The 23,801-nt window shown below is 44.6% G+C and overlaps 1 pseudogene; it reads left to right on the top strand.

Annotated features, from left to right (window-relative positions):
- The first annotated feature begins 2,655 nt into the window (after positions 1–2,655).
- Positions 2,656–3,585, top strand: LOC148112845 (uncharacterized; annotated as a pseudogene).
- Positions 3,586–23,801: the final 20,216 nt, after the last annotated feature.

Raw genomic sequence — 23,801 nt, 5'->3', positions numbered from 1 at the left:
AATGAAAGGATTCATACTCCTTGCAGACAGCTGGTTATTTGCATTCTTTTAGTGAGTCATTAAGGTCACCTGAGGTTTATCTGTGTCATCAGGATCACCTGAGTGGTGCAAATGGGTGTGGAGCCTTCTTGGAACTGCTGAAAGGACTGTGTTGTAGTTTGGAGATAGATGATGTCATATCCCTCCCCCTCTGTTGAGAAAGGGCTGTTCAACTTTGACATAAATAGCCTCTTTAACCCCTCTTTCAAACCAGCGATCCTGTAAGGACCAGCTTCTCCCCCCCCCGCCCTTCCAAGAAAGTATGAACTCTTGGGAACTTTGTATTTCAAAAGGAATCTTTTATTGAAAGGGATGGAAGCAAGTCAAAACTCAAAGCAGGCTCTGGGGTCCCTCAGGGCATGTAGTTCAGGATAAAGGAAATTAGGTACCCCTGCCCACCTTCCGATGTGGATTCCAACCAAAAGATTTAAATATGACACTCCAAATCCCCCCCCTTCTTCCACGAAGAATGGCAGATACACGGATCTGACAGATCCTCTTTGTCCAAAATATGGACTTTGTCGTCTTCAAAAGAGTGGCCTGTGTCTTTTAAATCCAGATGGACTGCTGAATTTAGTGCTGGTGTGTTGGTTCTCCTATGTTGTGCCATGCACTTATGAAGTGGTTGTTTCGTTTCCCCAGTGTATAGATCTGCACATGGCTCACTGCATTGTACTGCATATACCACATTGCTCTGTTCGGGTCTGGACATTTTATCCTTGGGGTGGATAAGCTTCTATCTTAGTATATGTTGCATATATGCAACATATGTTGTGTTGATTTAAGACCCTCCTGAGTTTTTCCAATATTCCTGCATCATAAGAAATGACAAAATTGCAATGACAATGGAAAAGCTCAGGAGGATCTTTAGCCAGCTCAACTTACATGCCTGGCCTGGCATGGGGGGGAGGGTGTCTTGTGGTGGGCACATGTGGGCACACACAGCTCCATTGGTATGAGCAGTGAGTGTGTATACCCTCCACTCATGCAAATGGAGCTTTGCACATGAGTAGAGGCTTGTGCCCATGCTTGAAGCTCCACTTGTGTGAATGGTGGGCACTTGTGCGAAGTTCCATTTGTACAAGCAGAAAGCATTTGTGCTTGCGTGCAAAGCTCCACTTGCATGAGTGGAGGGCGGTTATGGGCAAAGCTCCACTCATGTGAGCACCTTCTGCTCACACAAGTGGAGCTGTGCACACGAGCACAAGCATCCTCTGCTCATGCAAGTGGAGATTCATGGCGAGCACAAGGGCCCACCGCTCACACGATAGAGCTTTGTGCATGGGTGCTTGTCCACCATTCACGTGAGTGGAGCTTCATGCGCACTTGCCCATTGCTCACACAGCCTGGTTTCAAACAGGCCACGGCCCAGTAATGGGCCATGGCCAGGGGGTTGGGGACTCTTGCTCTAAATCATCTATTGCTAATCTGTCATAAAACATAAACAATTTTACACAGGGGTCATAATGACCAACTGGCTGAATATTGCTTCAGAGTGGAGAATTTTAATTTTTGTTTTAAATTTCCTAAGATAAGTTATTATCTTTTAATCAATTGTGAGTATGGATTTCGAACACATTACAAAGTCACTTTAGAAACATGTTAACACAAAATTGATTAATGTGAATGATTTCTGACTGTCAAGAAAAATGTAATAACATGACTAAATAGATGTGTAATACTGTTGCAGTGCAATCAGTATCATTTATGGGAGTTTTATAAGCAGCTCACCGCCCTGAAGTGAAGTGGTTGGATTAGGACTAGGAAACCTTAGGTTCAAGTCTAGCCTCAGCCATGGAAACTCTCTTGGTAATTAGCCCATGTCAATCAGCCCATCTGACAAAGTTGCTTTGGGGAAAAATTGATAACTTGATGTTTAGACTACTTTGAGCTCTGAAAAAAAGAAGGAATAGAAATTTAATTAATGTATTGATTATGGTTTCCTCAAAACTTTCAATTTATTAAGTTTGTTTAAACTCTCTGAGAAAAGGCTCTTCAAATTAGTCAAATTTGCTAATGTAGCAAATCATTTCTTCTTACTTAAATATACCAGAGTTCTTCAACCTCAGGAATGTTAAGATGCATGGGCTTCATCTCCCAGAATTCTCCAGAGGTAGTTGAAGTCTACACATCCTGAAATATAGATGAAACTAAACTATAAATCATTTTGCAATAATCTACTGATCATTAAACAATGGCAATCTAATGTAAGCACTAATCTAGGTTTTAAAACAGAATTTAGTAGTAAGTGAATGCAACAAAAATGAAGTTAAAAGGATCTTCTCAATAAGATCTAAATCAGACCTTTTCCAAATACATTTCTGTAATGTATCAAGTTTCAGCGGGAAGTTTAAAGGTAAATGCACATTGGTGATTGGCTAGCTCCCTAGCCAGAAAGGTATATAAAGGGAGCTGTTCCACTGTATCTTTTCTTGGAGTCACACCGTGAATTAAAGAGCTGTTGTTACTGATGACCTAGCTTCTGTCTCCTCATTCACCTGACCTAACATTGGTGACGAAGGTGGGATCGAGGTAGACAAGAAGGAAACCAAAAAGAGCTAACCGTGATGAATCCAGCCCAGTGAACGAGCCCACAATAAGTGCAAGGCAACCATGATGTCTGCTTTCATACCACCAATGCCGTTCGACCCAGCCAGAGAGAAGTGGGGGTCGTACATGACTCGGTTTGAGTGTTTTCTTGAGGCAAACGACCTGCAAGAACTCTCTGATAACCGAAAGAGAGCTCTCTTCCTGAGCCACTGTGGCCCAGAAGTTTTCAACATAGCTGAGTCACTATTGGAGCCAACCCCGGTTCAGTCGGTACTGTGGCAGGTCTTACAGACCACATTACGAGCACACTATGCCCCGGTACCCTCCAAATTCGTCCAGAGATATGAGTTCTGACAGCGGCTACAGCGAGAGGGGGAACTGATCAGTGCTTGCATGGCTGCCCTGCGCAAGGCCACTAGGCACTGCGAATACCAAGACTTCAATGACGTGCTCCTAGAGCAACTAATCTGCGGCATTAGAGATATTCGCCTACAAAGAAGACTTCTAGCCAAGTCGAACCTAACCCTTCATATCGCGCTTGATGAGGCAAGAGCACACGAGTCATCCACTAAGGCTGTGGAGACTCTACAAAGACCGGCACCATCTCAAGCCACACAAAAGTCAGTTCTGGTACACAGCGAGGTGACCCAAATGGACAGCGAGGAAGAATCAGACGAAGACATCTTCAAAACAGAAAAGTACAGATGTGATCCAAAGGATCATCGAGAGGTCTGCATGAGTTGTGGAAGGCCCCACCACCAGCAGACATGCCATTTCCGAGACACCATCTGTAGACGCTGCGACAGAAAGGGACATTTGGCGAGGGTGTGCCGGGCAAGCCAGCCAGCCAACCAGAAGCAAAGAACTACAATGAGCCAACCCGAACTGCAGCAACACAAGAAAACAGTTAAATACGGCCACCCAAAAAAGAGGCACAAATTTCAAAGGTCCAGAGACCTGCAGCACCAGAGTAGGCCAAGCAAGCACGGTTCCTGAAAAGACACCATCTGTAGACGCTGCGACAGAAAGGGACATTTGGCGAGGGTGTGCCGGGCAAGCCAGCCAGCCAACCAGAAGCAAAGAACTACAATGAGCCAACCCGAACTGCAGCAACACAAGAAAACAGTTAAATACGGCCACCCAAAAAAGAGGCACAAATTTCAAAGGTCCAGAGACCTGCAGCACCAGAGTAGGCCAAGCAAGCACGGTTCCTGAAAAGAAACTACACATCGTGGTGGAGTTTGAAGGAAGTCTGTGCAAGATGGAAATCAACACCGGCTCATCTCTATCCATCATGTCCTGGACCAGCCTGAAGACAGCAATACCTAGCCTGAAAAAGTGTCAACTACAACCACTGCGGCTACGAGACTACCAAGGGAATCGCATCCCCGTAAAAGGTGTCGGCACGTTCCAAGTCGAGTTCGGCCAGCACCAGAAGAAGTTACCCCTCACCATGGTCTGCGGATACCTTTCGAGCCTCCTGGGCCTGGACTGGTTCAAGGCCCTGGGAATGGGAGTCACCAGCATCAACCGTACGAGTGGCAGCCTACAAGACGACCTGATGCAGGAGTTCCAGGACGTGTTCGACGACAGCCTGGGCAAGTACATGGGGACCCCTATTTCCTTTAATCTAGACCCTAATGTAGCCCCCATTAGACTAAAGGTGAGAAGAGTGCCCTCCGCACTAAAACCAAAGAGTGATCTGGAACTGGATAAACTCATCAAACAAGGGGTCTTACTTCCCGTAGATCACGCTAAATGGGAAACCCCGATTGTGACACCTATCAAGCCAGATGGGTCAGTGCGCATTTGCGCTGATTACAAATGTACAATTAACAAGGCACTCCAACAGAGTGCCTACCCAGTTCCAATTGAACACCAACTACTCCATTCTCTGGGGCCTGGCAAGATTTTTACAAAACTCAATCTTGTGCAGGCCTACCAGCAGCTGCCGGTAGATGGCGCTACCACTGAGGCACAGACTATCGTAACTCACAGAGTTGCCTTTAAATCAGTGGTTCCCAAAGTGGGCAGTACCGCCCCCTGGGGGGGCGGTGTGATGCCTTAGGGGGCGGTAAGAGACAAGTGGGTGGCAGGGGGGTGCTAGAGGCAAAAGGGGGTGGCAGAGGGCGCTAAGTAGCAAGGAGGGTGGCCCCCACCCTTTGGCCTGTGCCTCACAGCAGTTACCTCCTTGCAAGCAAACAGCAAGAAAAAACAACTCCTTTTAGCTTCAGCATAGGCTAATTAGCCCATTGATTAGATTGGCCTCCCGACTCTCAGCTGATTTGCTCTCAGCTATTTTGCACAGGACTCTGCTGCTTGCTGCAAAGAGCTAAATTGCTGGAGCAGATTTTTTTTCTCCTTGTGCTAATCAAGCTGAAAATGAAACCGAAAGTAAAGCAGGCTGTTGGCTGTTTGCTGCAATGTTTGAAAATTAGGCAGAGGCAGATTTCTTTTTCTTTTTCCTCACCAAAAAAAGTAGATACAAACAATGGGAAATTTAGGGCAAAAGAGGAGAGTTCAAGATTTTAAAATACAAAAGAAAAAAAGGAGAAAGAAAAAGACAAAAAGAAAAATGGGAAGAAAGAAAAAGAAATGAAAAAGAAAGATGTTATACATATTTAAAATTGAAATATGAATAGTAGTAAGAAATAAATGGGAAATCATGATTGTAAAAATGAAATGAATAATAATTGGAATATTTGTCTTTGTATTTTTGAAATCTAGACAATGATAAGTTTTTATTTTTTTATTTTTTTTAGAAATATGAATAAGTATAAATTGTAACAATTGAAATACCTTTAATGGTATATGGTGGTGAAAGTAAAAAGGATTAAGTTGTAGCTTGGATAACAGCTAGAACATTTTTAAATTTAATTAAGGAAATTGTAACGATTGAAATATTTTAAATTATATATTGTAATGAAAGCAGAAATGATTAAGTTGTGATTTGGAGGATTATATGGGCAAAACTATTTGGGTTATTGGGAGAGTTTAAGATGTGAAAATGAGTAACATAAGGGGAAAGCTCTATTTAACTAGGGAATTGTAATAATTGAGATACTATTAATTGTCTATTGTGTTGAAAGCAGAAATGGTTAAGTTGTGGTTTGGAGGAATATATGGGGAAAATTATTTGGTTTATTATTATTGGTAAATATAATTAATTGATTTGTACGAAATTGGATTGCATGGAAATAATTGGAATATTCATATTCATATTGATTAATATACAAAAAAGATAGTTATATAACTAATTGATTTATATTAAAATGTTGAATTTGTATTAAACAACTGTAATATTACATAATTAACCAATGTGAGGATGGATATAAAAATAAATGACTATGGGAAGGGGTATAATATAGAATAGAAGGGAAAAATTGAATTTGATTAAGATTAGAGATGAGGATGAAGGGTAATATTGTTTTTTTAAAAAAATAGATGAGGAATAAATATGACAAAAAGGAAATATAGAAATTGTAAATTTAATTGAAATGACTAAACACAGTTTAAATTTGTGAACCGGCCAAATACTCTGTTCAAAGAAAATACATTGTATATTTGTATGTGTGTTTCTAATTATTGCTATTTATTCATATTTGTTCTCTTTTATTCTTTAAAGTTTAACAATTCATTCTTTATCTTGATATCTTTATATTTGTTTGGGATTGCCTTTCTTCCATTTCATCTTTTTTATTGTACAGCAATCTTTCTCCTCAAACCTACCACCTCTCTCTTTTCTTTCCTTCTTACTTTCTCTTCCCCCCTCTTCTTCTCCTCCCTACTTCCCCTTCCTTTCTCCTTCTCCTCCTCTCTTCCTCCCTCTCTTACCCTCACTCCTACTCTAATTTCCCTTCCCTTTCTTCCTCCCTTCTCTTCTTTCCCTCTCTCCTTCCTTCTTCCATCTCTCTTCTCCTTCCTTCATCTCTTTCTATTGCTGTGTTCATTTTCAATTTTATATTTTCCACTATGGAGTCCAGGCAACCCCAGTCTTTCTTTCATTTATCAAGTATATTTCTCAAAATTTCCCCTCATCTTTTTAATTATTAGCAATATATTTCATCTTATTCCATTTTTTCTTTTAAATCTTTACTCAAACAATATTCCAATCCTTAGACTTTTTACTTTTAACAATATATTTTTACTTTACTTCTTACATTTGAATCATTTTTTGCATTTCAATTTCATTCAGTTTTACATTTAATTTCCATATTCCATCTTATTCAATTAATTCTTATATTATAATTTATTCTCTCCTTTTAGTGCTTCTTTCAATATCATTCTTTCTTTCACATTACATTGTTCTATTTTTCTTTTAACAGCATTTTCACATATAATTTCTACAACTAGCATCCTTCTCGTTATTAACAAATTAACGTTTTCACTAACTCTTAACCATTTTCTCTTAGTCTCTCCACAGTTCTCTTTCTTGATGTTTTCCTCCCTTTCTCCCATTTCTTTACCTTCTTCTTTTTCCGGTTCTTATATCTCCCCTTCAGCCTTTTTCCTTTAATTTTAACTCTATTACTTTTCATTCTCAATCTTACTCCATTTATTTATCTTTTCTTCATATTTGAGATGTATTTTCCCATATCCATTTTTATTCTATCACTATTGAACCCAGTGTAATCATCTTCATCTTTTTTTTCAGTTATTTCCTTTTCAATATTATCTCCTTGTTTCTCTTGCTTCTCATTCATCTTTTCTATTTTTTTTGCAAGCCAACCAATTCTCTGCTTCTTTATTTCCCTTAAATGCCTCCCTTACTCTTTGAAACATCTCCCTTAGTGTCTCGTATTCATCCTCCCAATTCTCCATATTTTCAATTTTAAAAGGCTAAGATTTTTAAGCTTATTCTTTTCATTTACATATGGGGGCGGGCAGGATGCTTTTCAAGGAGCCACAAGGGGGGCTGAGAACAGAGTCATTCTGACAGTGTCTTTTAAAATTGCTTGGAAGACCCATTTTTTCCCTAACAATAATGATTTGTATACTTTGGAATAAAACATATACCTGGAAAAAGTACTTGCAAAACTTGGACAGAAGGAAAAGAAAGGCAGGACTGGACTCATTATCAGTAGCTAGTTAGTTCATTTTTATCAGTGACTCCCACTGATTGGTGGAAGTCACCAATCCCAGTTTAAGACTGGGATTGGTGACTACTGAAATTTAAGTATTCAACAAAATTAAGTATTCAACTTTGGTCTCAGAAATCTTTGATCTGAACTATCAAATCTCTGATTTGAACTATCAAATCTTTGATTTGAACTTTGATTTGAACTATGGCAAAAAAAAATTGTAAAATGGGGCAAAACTCACTTAACCATAATAATTTCTAGATATTTTAAGTGTAGAGAATTCAAGTGTTGAAAATGACCCATTATTTCATCTCTTTTTCCGCACTAGGTACCACTATTTGATGTTTTTTTCATTTTATTCAAATAACAGAAAACCCAATACAGTTCAGTATGAATTGGCTTTCCAGTCCTTACTTGATGCACTTTTTCATATTGGTTATCTAGTTTAAATGCCAAAGAAAAATCAATGATATATTTTTCAGACCTTTGGAGGATCACACTGTCAATTGTTCACACTGCTCAAGCAAAACTAACAGGTGTGAATTAAGTTTTAGCTAAAAAATGAAGCTTTAATTCCAGAAATCCATTCTTTAAACTTGGACTTCTGGAATTAAAAGGCTCTGGATTAAATGGTACTCCAGACAGAAGATGGAGAAGAGTATCTTGCTTTTAGACATGATAATAGCTGTCTAGAAAGGTGAGTTATGAGCTATTTTGACATCATCAGAAATTTAATTTATTACCTGTTAAAAATGCAAAGACAAGGAGTACAAGGAGCAAATAAAAGACCTTCATGTTGGGGTTGGTTCTGGACCAAATCTTACTTGTGGGACAGAAACCAGCTCTCAGCCCTCCTTGTGACTTCTTGAAAAGCATCCCCCCCCTACATGCTCCACCGCCTGAGGAGGCAGGGGAGAGCTGCAGGTTGATCCCAAGAGAATGGGTGTGAATTCATCCCACAGCCCTCTCCATCCCCTCCTCTGTGGAACTGCTTTCTCCCACTTGCTGGTGGTCAGCAAATTCAAAAGGAACCCCCAGCTGAGAATCCCTGCTCTAGATTAGTTGATTCAGGGGATTTCTTTAGTGTTAACTAATAGTGTTAGCTATTTTTGTTACAGGGATAGATTTGTATTGGAGCAGCCTGCAAGCCTCCCAAAGGCTCTGCGCACCCTGTTTTTGTGAAAAATGGGCCCATTTTTCACAAAAACGGGACATGCGGGGCAAGGCTTCAGGAGGCCAAAAATGGCTGTATTCCATATATAAGATGCACCAAAATTTCCAACCTCTTTTTTAAGGGGGAGTGCGTCTTATACTCTGAAAAGTACAGTAAATTGCTGTGTTGGCACTCTGAGATAAATATGTGGGTTTTGGGTTGTGGTTTGTGCACTCGATTTCAAAAAGGTTTGCCATCACTATTGTAAGTATTCTGATTTTCAGAGCAGAAATGGCAAAGGCAGAGAAATCAAAGAAGAAATGCAGACAATATAGTCTGGAATATCTGAAGTATGGATTTATACCAGCACCATCAAACCAGCAGCTGCCACAGTGACTACTATGTGAAAAAGTATTTTCTAATGAAGCAATGAAGCCTTCCAGACTGAATGAACATTTGCAGAAGGCACATCCTGACAAGGCAGACAAGAACCTAACTTTTTTTCAATCACTTTGTGACAAATTTCAAAAGCACCCAACACTGTCACAGATGTTTTACAATGCTTCCCAACAAAACACTGATGGTTTGCATGCATCATACAACATTTCATTGCTGATTGCTAAGTCTGGAAAGCCACATACTATTGGTGAAGAACTCATCCTACCAGCCATTAGTGAGGTTTTGAGTACTGTTTTGCATAAGTCACCACATGATATAATTAAGACAATTCCTTTCAGCAACAATTCAGTGCAAAGACACATAGATGAAATGGCTGAGAATGTGGAAGATGTATTGTGCAGCATACTACGGACAACAGACTTTGCATTACAGCTGGATGAATCAACTTTGCCAGGCAATGAATCTTGCTTCTTGCTTATGTGCGCTTTATTAAAGATGAAAGTTTGACTCAAGAGTTGTTATTTGCGAGGCAACTAAAAACAGATACTAAAGGGGAGTCAATATTTCACATTGTTGAGCAGTTTTTCAAAGACAAGGAAATTCCACTGACCAACACTGACTTTTGCGTGGCCCCGCTGTAAACCAGTAGTAAAGGTAAGTAGAACCCACCCCTGGGTGGGGGACACTGAGGATGAGTTTGTAGTACCAAGGGGGCGGTGGACTGAAAAAGTTTGGGAACCACTGCTTTAAATGCACTAGATTGCAATTTGGAGTCAGCGTAGCCCCCGGCCTTTTCCAAAGCACAATGGAGCGTCTGCTGCAAGGACTTCCAGGGGTAGTCCCCTACTTTGATGATGTCCTCATTATTGCAGCAGATGAATGACAACTAGGGCACCACCTAAGACAAGTACTAGAAAAATTCAGGAGTGCAGGCCTCCGGGTAAAAAGAAACAAATGCATGATAGCACTACCGTCTGTTGAGTTCCTGGGGTATAAGGTGGACGGAACTGGCATTCACCCGACTGAAAGCAAGATTAGGGCCATTAGAAACTTGTCAACCCCCCAAAACAAAGCGGAACTGCAAGCTTTCCTGGGTCTCCTGAATTTCTATTCAATCTTTCTGTGGGACAAGGCAACAGTAGCAGAACCCTTCCACTGGTTACTGGCAAAGAATGCACTCTGGGTTTGGGGGAAGGCTGAGGCTGCCGCTTTTGCTGCGGTGAAGAGACTTTTGTCTGCAGACAGCCTCTTAATCCAGTACAATGCAACGGTTCTCCTTGTATTGGTCTGTGACGTGTCCCAGGGCCGTATTGAGTCACAGACTACCGAATGGGCTAGAGGCAACCATTGCTTACTATTCCCGCACCCTGTCCAGCACTGAGCGGAACTACAGCTAGCTGGACAGGGAGGCCCTGGCAGCTGTCTCAGGAGTGAAGAAGTTTCATGAATACTTGTATGGGCGAACTTTTGAACTAGTTACTGACCATCAGCCGCTTTTGGGCCTCCTGGTGGGGGACCGACCAACCCCTGTTGCATTGTCTCCACGAATGACTAGATGGGCTATTTTACTAGCTGCATACTCTTACCGACTTGTACACCGACCCGGCAAGACTCTAGGGCATGCAGATGCCCTCAGCCAGTGCCAACTACCAGACATTCTGGAAGATCCAACCCCGGGAATACCAGTTTTACTAATTGATGTTCTGGACTCAGGGCCTCTCACTTCCGCTGAAGTGGCAAGAGCCTCTGCTAAAGACTATGTCCTGAAAACTGTAATGAGCTGGGTTGCAAGGGAGTGGCTGGAAAAGATGGAAGGCGGGGAATTTAAATCTTTTGTAAACAAACGAACTGAACTGTCTATGCAAGGGGAGTGTCTCTTGTGGGGTGATTGTGTCATTGTACCCTTATGTCTAAGGGAAAAGGTTTTAAGCATGTTGCACATGGGGCACTCCGTAATCGTAAGAATGAAAGGGCTAGCTAGAAGCTACGCCTGGTAGCCAAAAATGGATGACGACATTACCGAGTGGGTGGGGAAGTGTCGGCCTTGCCAAGAGTCCAGGCCAGACCCACCTACAGCCCCGGTGAGGGAGTGGGAACTGTTGTGATTCGTGGAGGCCCTGGCAACAGGGATGCTGCCAGTGGATTGGCTAGAGGGGAGTGGCTAATGCGAGCGGGAGATTGTCTGAGCTCCTATGATTGTCTGAGCTGCCTGCAATTTCTGCTGGTTCGAATCTCTCCAAGGCTCAAGGTTGACTCAGCCTTCCATCCTTTCTAAAGTAGGTGAAATGAGGACCCAGTTTGTGGGGGCAATAAGCTGACTTTGTATAAAATATACAAAAGAATGAAGGCTATTGCTTAACGCATTGTAAGCCGCCCTGAGTCTCCGGAGAAGGGCGGCATATAAATCAAATTAAATAAATAAATAAATAAATAAATATTGGTTAAGCTCGTTGGACAGCTTGGAGTTTAAAAGAGCTGTCAGTTCCAGAAAGCCCTCTGTTCTATTCCTATTGTTGCTGTTGTGATAAATAAACTGTTCTTGTTCATGCTACCTCACCTCATTAATGTCTCAGCTGACAATGGAACACTGGCGACAAAGGTGGGATTGCTGTGGTAACACCTGCTGAGACATTAGAGGTAGGCAGAAATGGCACCGCCAACATTTGCCCCTTATGATGCACTCGCAGAGTCGTAGGATGCCTACATGGAGAGATTCGAATGTTTTCTTGAGGCAAATGATTTCACTGATCTCTCCAGCAGCAAGAAAAGGGCACACTTCTTGAATTCCTGTGGCCCTGAGGTGTTCGCGACCGCCCGAGCATTGTTCGCACCCGCCCCGGTGCACACGGCCCCATGGGACTTGTTACGTGAAAAGTTGAAGAGCCATTACTCCCCGGCCCCTTCTAAAATAGCTCGCCGTTTCAAGCTGCGGCAAGTAGTACAGGAAGAGGGGGAGTTGATAAATCATTACATGGCTCGTTTGAGAATGGCTGCTCTAGATTGCGAATACAGAAATTTAGACGATGCACTAGTGGAGCAGCTGGTGTGCGGGGTCAGGGATATCCGGCTTCAGAGGCAGCTGTTGGCCAAAAAAAATCTGGACCTGCAGACTGCTCTTGAAGAAGCCCAGGCGGTGGAGATGTCAGAGAAATCTACCACGGATATCAGGAAATCTTTTCCTCCGTCAGCCCAGGCAGCTGCCTCAATGAACCTGCAGGACATCGCATCTGACAACTCCACTGATGAGGAGGAGATGGATGTCAGCCGCCTACTGGCATCCAAACCCCGGCGGACTGCTTCAAGAATAAGTTGGGACCTCCCGCCGGCTGCCTCAGCTGTGGGGAAGACCACCCCAGAGCGACATGTCGTTTCCAGTCGGCCGTTTGCCACCGTTGCGGCAAACAAGGGCATATTGCTAGAGTCTGCCGTTTGATGGCTAAGGCGCCTGCTGTTCCAAAGCCTCGCCGCCCCGGCAAGGAGAGCTGTTTCTCCATTGTCCGCGAACGCAGTGTTGCTGAGGTGACCGCACGCCCGTTTAAAACAAATGGCGCTAAATTCTCGATGACAGTAAAAGTAGAAGGTGCCTCCTGTCAGATGGAGTTGGACATGGGTTCCGCTAAATCCATAGTGTCCTGGGAGGTCTTGAAACAACTGATCCCCACTATTACAAAGAGACAGCTACAGCAGTGCCCAATTAAACTGCGGGACTATCAGGGAAATTTTATCCCAATCCTAGGACAGGGGCATTTCCTGGTTGAATCAGAGGGTTTTGTGGGGCATCTTCCTTTAATTGTGGTCAAAGGGGTCCTGCCTAGTCTGTTAGGCATGGATTGGTTCAGGGCGCTAGGGTTAAAAATATCTGGGATACACTCCACGTCGGTATCTGGGGTAGATGGCCTTTTCACTGAGTTTGCCAATGTGTTCGCAGGCACTTTATGAAAATACGTGGGGTCTCCCATTTCCTTGAACCTAGGTCCTAATGTAGCGCCAATACGGTTTAAGCCGCGCAGAGTCCCTCTAGCACTCAGGCCCAAGGTAGACGCAGAATTAGACAAGCTAATTGCCCAAGGGGTCCTGGAACCAACTGACCACTCCAAGTGGGAGACACCCATAGTGGTCCCCATAAAACCTGACGGCTCTGTGAGAATCTGCGGAGATTTTAAATGTACTTTAAATAGGGCCTTGCAGGCAAATCCCTACCCTGTCCCTGTAATCCAACACCTGCTGCACTCCCTGGGGCCTGGGTCCATTTTTGCTAAATTAGATTTGGCCCAGGCATATCAGCAGCCGAGGCATCATCGGCTGAGGCTCAAACCATCGTCACCCACCGGGGTGCGTTTAAGTGCCGGCGCCTGCAGTTTGGGATTAGTGTTGCCCCTGGCCTTTTCCAAAACCTCATGGAGCGGCTGCTCCATGGCCTGCCAGGAGTAGTGCCCTACTTTGACGATGTGCTCATCTCCACTTCTTGTCGGGGTGAGCTCATCGAAAGAGTTAGGGCCGTCCTTCACGGTTTTCGCTCCTGTGGCCTCAAACTGAAAAGGTCCAAATGTGTCATTGGGGTTTCCAAAATTGAGTTTCTGGGATATTTGCTTGACGCTAGGGGGATCCATCCCACCCCTTCCAAAGTGGCAGCAATTAAACACGCTGCCACGCCCACTTGAACTGCAGTCCTTCCTGGGGCTATTAAACTTTTATAATGTGTTCCTGCCCCACAAGGCCTCCGTCGCCGAACCTCTTCATAGGTTACTAGCAAAAGACACCCCATGGTCCTGGAACCACGAACACGACCGTGCCTTTCTGAATGTGAAAGACTTGTTTTCCTCCTCTGCGGTTTTGGTGCAATATAGCTCAACTCTACCTCTCACGCTAACAGCGGATGCCTCCCCCTATGGAATTGGGGCTGTGTTGAGCCATCATTTTCCCAACGGGGTTGAGGCGCACATTGCGTTTTATTCCAGGACCATGTCTTCCGCAGAACGTCGGTATAGCCAGCTTGACTGGGAGGCTTTAGCCATTGTGGCCTCTGTTAAGAGATTTCACAACTATCTGTATGGTAGGCAATTTGAGCTAGTAACAGACCATAAGCCCCTACTGGGGCTTCTTGGAGGTCACTGCCAAACGCCTCAAGTTCTATCCCCCCATATGGCCCAGTGGGCTGTTTTCCTAGCCGCATATAATTACTCTTTAACTTACCGCCCGGGGAAACTAATTCCCCATGCGGATGCCCTGAGTCACTGCCCCTTGCTGATGCCAGTGTTAGATCCTGCACCTGCCCTTCCTGTACTTCTGGTAGACGAGGTCGCTTTGCCAATGACCACAACCGACATCATTGCCCACTCCCGCCGTGATAGGGTCCTGTCCCAGGTCCTTGACTGGTTGGGAAGGGGGTGGCGGTTAGGGCGGGTGCCCAGTCAATTTGACCCATACCGGGCCCGGCAGCACGAGCTATCCGTACAATTAGGGTGTCTCTTGTGGGGGCATCGGGTGGTGGTTCCCCCCGATCTACGGGTTAAGGTACTAGAATATTTGCACGCGGGCCACCCCGGCATCATCCGGATGAAGGAGTTGAGCCATAGTTATGTGTGGTGGCCTGCGTTGGACAGGGATGTCTCTGAATGGGTGGCTAAATGTCCTAACTGTCAGGGGTTGAGGTCAGCGCCACCTTCCACCCCTCCCCGGGAATGGGAAACCCCTAGGGGGCCCTGGTCTAGGATTCATCTAGATTTCGCCGGCCCATTCATGGGCCGGACCTTCTTGATAGTGATAGATGCCCTGTCCAAATGGGTCGAGTTGGAACTAATGGGTTTCACAACCTCCGAGGCAACCATTCTGGTGTTGTGCCACCTATTTGCTACCCATGGCATTCCAGATGTGGTGGTGACAGATAATGGGCCACAGTTTACGTCTGCCACATTCCAGTGCTTCCTTGCCAGTTTGGGAATTCGCCATGCCCAGGTTGCCCCGTACCACCCAGCGGGAAATGGATTGGCTGAACGAGCCGTGCGATCTGCCAAAGAGGCTCTCACCTGGCTATCGCCAACGACCTGGCAAGAGAAAGTGGCCGTCTACCTAACCGCCCAGCACACAACCCCTTGCCCAACTACTCACAGAAGTCCCGCCGAAGTGTTGATGGGACGACGGTTGCGAACAGTCTTAGACCGTCTACACCCCACTTATACCCCAGAGGGTCCCCAGAGTTTTGAAGGGAAAGCCAGGGAGTTCGTAGAAGGGGATACGGTTTTTGCACGCAATTTCGGGGGGGAGCCTCGTTGGCTACCAGGACTTGTGAGTGCTGTAACTGGCCCCTGCTCTTACAGGGTACTTTTGAATGACTGCCGACTGTGGCGTAGACACGTGGACCAATTAAGGAAGTGACTGACAACGTCCCCAAACATTCCGGACAAGGAGGCCTTTCGGACGGCTCCCCAAGCAGAGCCTAACCTCCTGCCTGTTCCCGCAGCAAATCCGCCACCGCCCACACAGGAAACTCAAGTGTCAAAATGGGACTTACCAGTTGTCGCCACACCCACCGAAGAGCAGGAGGAGCTACCAACAGCATCATCTCTGGAAGCACTACAGGTTCTGGGTAATAGTTCTCCAAATGTTCCTTTCACCAGAGGCAACTACAACGGCTCCTATCCAAGCTTAAACTGACTTATTTTATCTTCTAACTGTTTTTAAGGTTTCTGTTTTAATTTTTAAAATTTTTTAAGTTTTAAATTTTAAATATTTCTATATTTTATATTTTTATATTTCTCAATTTACCTTTAGCTATACCCCGGCTATAGTAGCTGTATTTTTAACAACTTTTAACTACCTGAGCTGGCCTCAGTTTTGGGAGTGTTTTTGCTGCCGCTTTTGTTGTTGCTATCTACGATTTATTGCTTTAGCTTGGAAGCCAAGTACTGCCAAGCTTTGATCTGACTTCTTCTATCTGACAATTATTTTTAACTATCGTTTTGTTACTCCATTTATCTTATTATTTTTATCTACTCCCTGCTCTTTGCTCTGCCGGGAGGGTAGGATCCTTGCCTTACTCGTGAGGAGTTTTGTTGTTATTTGCATCAGGGCTTGTTTCCTCTTGATCCCTCTGCCTCTGGACCTGGACTCGTCCCAGGAACTAGATTTTTCACCATATTATATAATGAAGTCAAGGAAAAGGACCAGATCCCTTACTGACTTGGCTCCCCAACCTTCCTTGAAGCAATCTAAGATTGAGGACTTTGCTTTAATTCGACCTCCCTGCCTGGAAACTCTAGCTCCTTTTTATCTGACTGCTGGTGGTCGTCGTGATCTTCCGTTGGTCGAGGATGTCGTCCCCGAGTTGAGAACAAAGGCTCTTCAAAAACTACGGCCCCCACTCAACCTTCAAATGAACCTACTCTTATAGAACTCTTGGCCCAGCAATGTTTTCTGGTTGCAGAAACAACTGCGAGTATATAGTCACAGCTTGATAAAATAATAAGTACTTTAGATTGTCTAGTTTCCTTGATTACCGCCGGCTGCCCTGGACGGACTGCTCGGCAGCCCGGTGCAGTGACAGGGCCCTCCCTGTCGGGCCCCAGCAAAAGTACCAGATGGGGTGGCCCTGCCAGTGGGTTGAACTCTACACTTCCAGGTGTGAGAAGCCACCTGGTTTTACAGCCAAGACAGGTGGCCCTTAATATTAATCCCATTAACGGCAATTTGCTTTACTGGGGCTCAATTCAGCTGGCAAGGGGTCATATACTACAGCTACTGGGGTTGACTGCTGATGATCTGAAGAAGATTGAACTTTTACCCTCCCCTGCATACTGCTCCAGAGTGTTACTTAATTTCAGCACCCCGAAATTATTCTTCAGGAGAAGTTCTCTGCTAAGATCTTTCGGCATCATGCCAAGCAGAGTCTTCAAAGATATGTCGATTAAGCTACTCTTAAGAAACCGACAATCTGTGACCAGCAGGAGACTTACAGCCCCCAAAAGACCCTTAGCAGCACATACTAATGTGCCAATTTTGAATGCCATCCCTGATACTAGACCATCTATTAAACACAGATCCATTCCTGCAAGACTTCTCGATGGCATCTTCTCAGATGGTACCTTGTCTGTTCCTCCTACAGCTGGTCAAATCTTCTCCCTTCAGCAAGGCCCATCTCATCAGGAAGTTTGTCACGATCTGATCAGCTGGGAAGAAATGGCCCCAAAGGAAGCGACACCAGCCCAGGGTCTCCAAAGTTCCTTAGTGAATAAGCCTCAGGCTAGTGCCTCTGGGATTTCACCCATCTATGAAACCAACCCATCTCAAGACAATTTTTGGAATCTGGAGGAGATACAGCTTTTCGACTCCTTTCGTGCACTTCCACAACCAGAAAGGGCCCAAATTATAAAGCGCCTGTCTGCAGTTAAATCCAAGCTTTGGAGTCTTTCACTACCTGATAAGGATCCCCCTGGACCCCAGGGAGTCCACATCAATTTATCAGAGGCAGTTCCCTCGGCCCTCCCTCCAGAATGTCCAACTTGTAAACTTGAAGGTCCAGGGCTACTCCAAACCCCGTCTGTTGATGTCACCGAATGCTTGCCAGGTAAGCAACCAACGAACGATAGAAGCATAAACTGGACTGCGTGTAGAGCCCTACAGCCTCATGAACAAGGCTCGCCTCCCTTCCACTTTTCTTTGCCTTTATCTCCCAAAAGGGTGACACTTCCATCGAATAACGGCTGTATTTTTTCGGATTTGAAGGGCTCTCTGGAAAAAATTAATTATACAGAATGACTAGCAAACCCGGCATCCCCCCCTTGCACACTTAGATGTCTTTCATGGAATATAGCAGGTTGGGGGAGAAGGTGCAGCACCACCAATTTTATTAACTATATTCAGTCATTTGATGTGGTCCTGCTTCAGGAGACCTGGGCATGCGATAAGATATCCCTTACAAGGTTTACGGCCATTTCTTTGGCTGCTACCAAACAATTCAAGTCGGGAAGACCTAAGGGTGGTTTAGCTTGTTTGGTCTCTACCTCCCTGAAAGTGGAGACAGTGGAGCTGCCCCCCAGTGGGTCCTTAGCTATGGCGCTCCTAATTAAGAGAGGACACAGTAAAATGCTAGTGTTCAACGTTTACCTTCCCCCGACGGTGAGGCAAGCCGACACTAAGGCTCAATGGGGCGAACTGGAGAGCTATATTACCCGTACAGAAACTAAATTTCCAGCGCCGTACATCTTTATAGGGGGCGACTTTAATGCCCGATTGGGAGGCCAAATTCCCCCACCAATTGAGGCACTCTACTCCCAAGAAATCTGCCAGGCCATAGGACACCAGATCTCAGCCAGGCATTCTAAGGATGAGCTAACAAATTTTGCCGGCTTCAATTAGCCCTCTTAGCATCCCAACACAATATGACGGGAGTACGGGAGTACCCCAGGCAATCTAGCAGGTGAATTTACTTTTAGCTCTTCATGGGGGAGTAGTGTTACTGATTTTGTGATGGTTTCCCAGTACCCCAGGCGATCTAGCGGGTGAATTTACTTTTAGCTCTTCATGGGGGAGTAGTTTTATTGATTTTGTGATGGTTTCCCAGCCACTAAGACAGGCAGTCCATGTTTTTTTTGTAGACTGCCTCACGGAGAGCGACCACTACCCCCTGGTCACAATCATTGGGCTCTTTACAAATATACATCTGCCTAAGGGCCCCCAAATACTGGATCCTTATGTGACCTCTTATGCAAGGAGGATCAAATGGTCTCCCAAGACTGAAAGAAAGTTCCACTCTCTTTTATCATCACCGGAGTGTCTTAGCCTATACAATCAGGCCTTAACATGCAGTGACTCAGCGGCAATCTCGACCTTCGAATCATTAATTAACAGTATTCAAAGGGAACTAGGAGCTGATCGTAGGCCAAGTGGCCCATATAGTCCAAGAAGCAATCCCTGGTTCGATGAAGAATGTGTGCTGCTCAGGAACAAGATCAGACAGGTTTACCTGCTCTATCGTAATCAAGGGGATAAATGCCTACCCGAGGACTATTACCGCCTGAAGCGGGAGTATAAAGGACTAATTGTTAAGAAAAAGAGGGCTAAAGAAAAAGAGAAGTGGGACCTACTTCTCCTCTCTATCCAGCAGAAGAACACCTGACTATTTTGGCAAATGGTCTCCTGTTCGCTGCCTGGTCATCAAGAACTCCCTCTCTGTTGTATTTCCAACAGAGATTGGGAAAGCCATTTTGGATCAATCTTCCAGCCTTCAATAGTCACAACCAGACTCGGACCACAACTGCCCCCTGCAATTCCGGATTGGCACCCTGTGACTCATGCTGAGATCAACGAGCTTATCTCTGAACTTAAGTCAGGCAAAGCTCCTGGCCCTGATTCTATACCCCCTTATCTGTTAAAATCTAATCCCAAGTGGTGGTCTCCTCTTTTAGCAACACTCTTTACCCATATCAATACCTCTGGCAGGATTCCTACCTCCTGGAACCAAGCAATTATTGTCCCTATTTTTAAACGAGGAAATAGGAACAACCCAGCCGATTATCGTCCTATAAGTCTGCTCTCCATCATTGGGAAATTGTACGCTAAATATCTCCAATGCAGACTCCTCACCTGGGTCGAGGAGTCCAACATTATTGGTGCTGAACAGATTGGGTTTAAAGCAGGCTGTGCCACATTGGACCACTCCTTTGTCCTAGCGCACATGGTTGACAAATATGCCACCATACCAGGTGGTAAACTTTTTACTGCTTTTATCGATCTAAAGGCAGCATTTGATTCAATCCCAAGGGAATTGTTGTGGACAAAATTGCTCAAAAGCTCCATCGACAGACGTCTGTTGTTCCTAATTAGATCCCTATACAATCAGACTTCTAGTCAGGTCAGGTGTAGTTTGCAGGGAGAACTCTCTAACCCCATCCCGATAAAGAGTGGAGTAAGGCAGGGCTGTCTCCTGGCTCCTCTTTTGTTTAACCTATTTTTATCTGATTTGGCCTCTTATATTGGACGTATTGAGTCTCACGCCCCAAAGCTGTCAACAACGAAGATCCCGCTTCTCCTTTATGCTGATGACGCGGTCCTCCTATCACTGACGAGGCTTGGCCTGAAAAGGCTTCTCTCTGCATTTGGGTCCTACTGTGCTGAGAATCACTTGTCCATTAACTACGACAAATCAAAAGTCTTGGTGTTCTCTAGTGCCCGGAAGTTACACAACTGGGCTATTAAGGGTAATGCTGTTAAGCAGGTTTCCCATTTTAAGTATTTAGGTATACATTTTCAGAACATTGGTGCTTGGACTAGACACCGAACCCAGATGCTGAATTCAGCTTTTTGTAGCCATCAGCAGATTTTAAGATTTTTCTATACCCAAGGTGGCCAATTTATTCCTTCTGCTCTGCGTATTTACAAAGCCAAAACCTTGGCCCAAACTCTTTACGGAATTCCTATATGGATACAGGGCTTCAAGGAGTGTATTGAAAGAACCCAGGCTGCTTTTTTAAGGAAACTTTTGGGTCTCCCTCCCTGTGTTGGCTTTGCTCCGATGTATCTGGAACTGGGCATTCAATCAGTCGAATGCATGGCGTGGATCAACACCTTTAAATGGTGGTTTCGGGCACTCTTTTTGGCAGCCCCTGGCAGCTACCTCTCCCTGGTGTTAGCTGACCCCTATACGTCTCGATGGGAGAGGGATCTGACGAAGAAACTCCACCTGTTAGGTTTTTCGGGGGATGCCATGGGAGACTATGGCCTTAAAGATGCCCAATGTAGGGTAGTCCAACGGCTTGTGGACATAGACTTACAATATCTGAGAGCTAGAGCTAATAAAACCTGCTCCCCTCTGGTCTTCAGCCAACTTAATAATTTTGGACTGAGGATGGCCTCATATTTCTATACTCTAACCATCCCTAAGTATAGAAGAGTCTTCTCCCTTGCTCGTTTTAACGTCTTGCCTTCAGCATTGCTCGATGGTCGATTCAAGAGGCTTCCGAGGGGCGAGCGGCTATGTCCCTGTGGTAGAGCGGAGGTTGAGACTGTGGAGCATGTCCTTTTACACTGCCCCATGTACAACGTAGCCAGGACTAATTTGATGTCTCTCTTAGAGACAGATTTCTGTGGGCCCAATGATAGTGATTTGGCCTTGTATTGTTTAGGGGATGGCTCTCATACACTACCTCTCAGGTCTCAAAATTTTTTCTATGAGCCGTAACCATTAGAGGAGAGCGCTGTGGTTCCTCTCGGCCGGGGCTTCCGGTGGCCGGCTGTTCGTGATGTTCTTTTTCCTATGTTTTTCTGTAGCTATGCTTGCATTTTGGTCTGTGACCGTAAATAAATTTATTATTATTATTATTATCTCCGGAAGCAGACCCAGGCGACATCGTACCGGCACCTGTGCTAAGACGTTCGACCTGAGTGCACAAATGCCCAGAATATCTAAAGGACTATGTATGTTATAGCTGGGGATGAAGGAGTGTTGTGATTCGTGGAGGCCCTGGCAACAGGGACACTGCCAGTGGATTGGCTAGAGGGGAGTGGCTAATGCGAGTGGGAGATTGTCTGAGCTCCTATTGGTTAAGCACGTTGGACAGCTCGGAGTTTAAAAGAGCTGTCAGTTCCAGAAAGCCCTCTGTTCTGTTCCTATTGTTGCTGTTGTGATAAATAAACCGTTCTTGTTCATGCTACCTCGCCTCATTAATGTCTCAGCTGACAACAGAACAGGAACAACCCCAGGGCCCCTGGTCTAGAATCCACATTGACTTCGCTGGCCCTTTTCACGGCCAAACATTCCTGGTCCTCGTAGATGCATATTCCAAATGGCTTGAAGTCATTCTAATGCAGTCCACTAACTCTGAGGCGGTCATCAAGATACTTAGAAAACTCTTTGCCACACATGGGTTACCCAACACCATAGAGTCGGACAACGGACCCCAGTTTACAGCCACCTAATTCGAGGGGTACCTGGCAGAGCTGGGGATCAGGCATGCCCTTTCTGCACCTTTCCATCCGGCCAGTAATGGGCTGGTTGAAAGGTTCATAAGAACAACCAAAGAGGCACTCTCACGATTAGGCCCAGGGGATTGGCAGGCCCGGGTAGACAAGTTCCTGGCCGCCCAACATGCCACACCATGTACAGCCACAGGACACAGCCCGGCCGAGCTCTTAATAGGCAGGAAACTGAGGTGCATCCTGGACCACTTACAGCCCAACTATTCTCCCGATGGTTTCAAGGGGACCAACAGGTAACTAAGAGAATTCCAGATAGGGACAACAGCATTTGCCCGGAATTACGCAAACAGACCCCTATGGTTGGCTGGGACAATAATGGGAATCTCAGGTCCCAAATCCTATACTGTTGACATGGGGGATGGGAGGATCTGGTGCAGGCACATAGATCAGATTAGAAAATGAATAGCCATCGAAATGGAAAACCCAGAAATAATGCCAGTCCCTAACTCTCAAAAACTTCCAATGGCAGCTAATTCAACCCCAAAGTGGTCGGAAGACTTACCTGAGGACTTTGGTGTCCAGTGCTGCCTTCTCAAGAAGCCAGTCCCAGCCGAAGAAATCAATGCCCCCAAAATAATCCAGGAGGTTCCATTGGCGGAGCTGGGAGAGAAGACAGGTCCCTCCGACCAGCTCGACACCATGCCTCAGACTGAACTGCCCAGGTCAACTAGGGTGCGGGTATGCCCTAGTCACCTGTGTGATTTTGTATGTAAATATGTAAATACCGAGCCTAAGTGTTTTCTGGGAAGGGAGGGATGTAATGTATCAAGTTTCGGCGGAAAGTTTAAAGGTAAATGCACGTTGGTGATTGGCTAGCTCCCTAGCCAGAAAGGTATATAAAGGGACTGTTCCACTGTATCTTTTGCTGGAATCACACCGTGAAATAAAGAGCTGTTGTTACTGATGACCTAGCTTCTGTCTCCTCATTCATATAGTAACAATTCCCATTACTATAATATGTAGCAGTGGAAATCCACTAAGATCTACATATGTACTCAGCATACTGTTCGTTTTCAAGCTAAGCAATGTTATGTAAAGCACCAAGAGTGAAAAGAAGTGGCCAGAAAAAATTAAAGATAAGAGATAGTGTCTTTGCAGCTGATTTAAAATAGTATTTGCTACTAAAGATAATCTTTGGGGAAGCAACATTTTTCCCTTGCTCATTTATTTGTCCAATTTACTCCTACTGAATTGATAGATTCTTGACAGGTTGCAATTATATTTCAATAAAACTTAATTGTATAAAATATATATCCAAAATATCAGAAAGTATAATTAAAACCACAAAACCACCAAAAAAACATACATACATGCATACATATGAATATATATGAGAAGCTAAATTCTGGTCCTGTTTTAGAGAGGAAGCTAGCTGAGTGATTTTGGGGTTATCATTGTCTATCAGATCTGTGAAGAACCCAATGGCAAGCCACTTCAAAAAATATTGCCAAGAAAATTGCAGGGATTTGTCAACAACATAAAATGATCTATTATAAAGCCCATTGTAAATAATTATGTTTTGAGTAATTTAGAATAGAATAGAATAGAATAGAATAGAATAGAATAGAATAGAATAGAATAGAATAACAGAGTTAGAAGGGACCTTG

The sequence above is a fragment of the Pantherophis guttatus genome, chromosome 7 (genome assembly GCF_059756535.1).
Source record: "Pantherophis guttatus breed Tessera chromosome 7, ASM5975653v1, whole genome shotgun sequence".
Taxonomy (NCBI): domain Eukaryota; kingdom Metazoa; phylum Chordata; class Lepidosauria; order Squamata; family Colubridae; genus Pantherophis; species Pantherophis guttatus.
Note: the sequence above shows the minus strand (reverse complement) of the source record. Positions and strands in the feature narration are given on the sequence as shown.